The sequence below is a fragment of the Asparagus officinalis genome, chromosome 2 (genome assembly GCF_001876935.1).
Source record: "Asparagus officinalis chromosome 2, Aspof.V1, whole genome shotgun sequence".
In the NCBI taxonomy this organism is placed as follows: Eukaryota; Viridiplantae; Streptophyta; class Magnoliopsida; order Asparagales; family Asparagaceae; genus Asparagus; species Asparagus officinalis.
The window spans coordinates 19,116,320-19,116,953 of record NC_033795.1 but is presented as its reverse complement, the minus strand read 5'-3'; positions in this window follow the sequence as shown (position 1 = coordinate 19,116,953).

Sequence of the window (634 nt, the reverse complement as noted above, 5' to 3'; positions counted from 1 at the left end):
ATGGATTTTGAACGCCGTGAGATGGATTTTGAGGTACATTCGAGGTACGCTCAATGTTGGTTTGGTTTATGAGTGGGACATTACAGGTGGGCAGTCATGCATTGGTTATGTTGATTCGGATTATGCCGGTGATTTGGATAAACGCCGGTCTACTACGGGGTATGTGTTTACTTTGACCCGTGCGCCGATGTGTTGGAGATGCACCTTACAGTCGACGGTGACTTTGTCTACGACGGAGGCAGAGTATATGGCAGTTACGGAGGCTGTGAAGGAGGCTATTTGGCTTCGAGGACTTTTGGAGGAACTTGGTATATCGCAGAGGTCCGTCACTATTCATTATGATAGCATGAGTGTTATCTATTTGGCGAAGAATCAGGTTTTTCATGCGCGGACGAAGCACATTGATGTTCGTTATCACTTCGTTCGAGATGTTCTTGAAGATGGCGATGTGGAGATTGTTAAAGTCCACACGAAGGATAATCCGGCGGATATGCTTACTAAGGTGGTTTCGAGCAACAAGTTTGCTCATTGTCGAAGCTTGTTGCATATTCGTGATTGTTGAGGCCTGTAGGCTGTCTAAAAAATCACAATGGATAGCTAATCCCTATCAAGCCCTGATAATGGAAGTTACAAT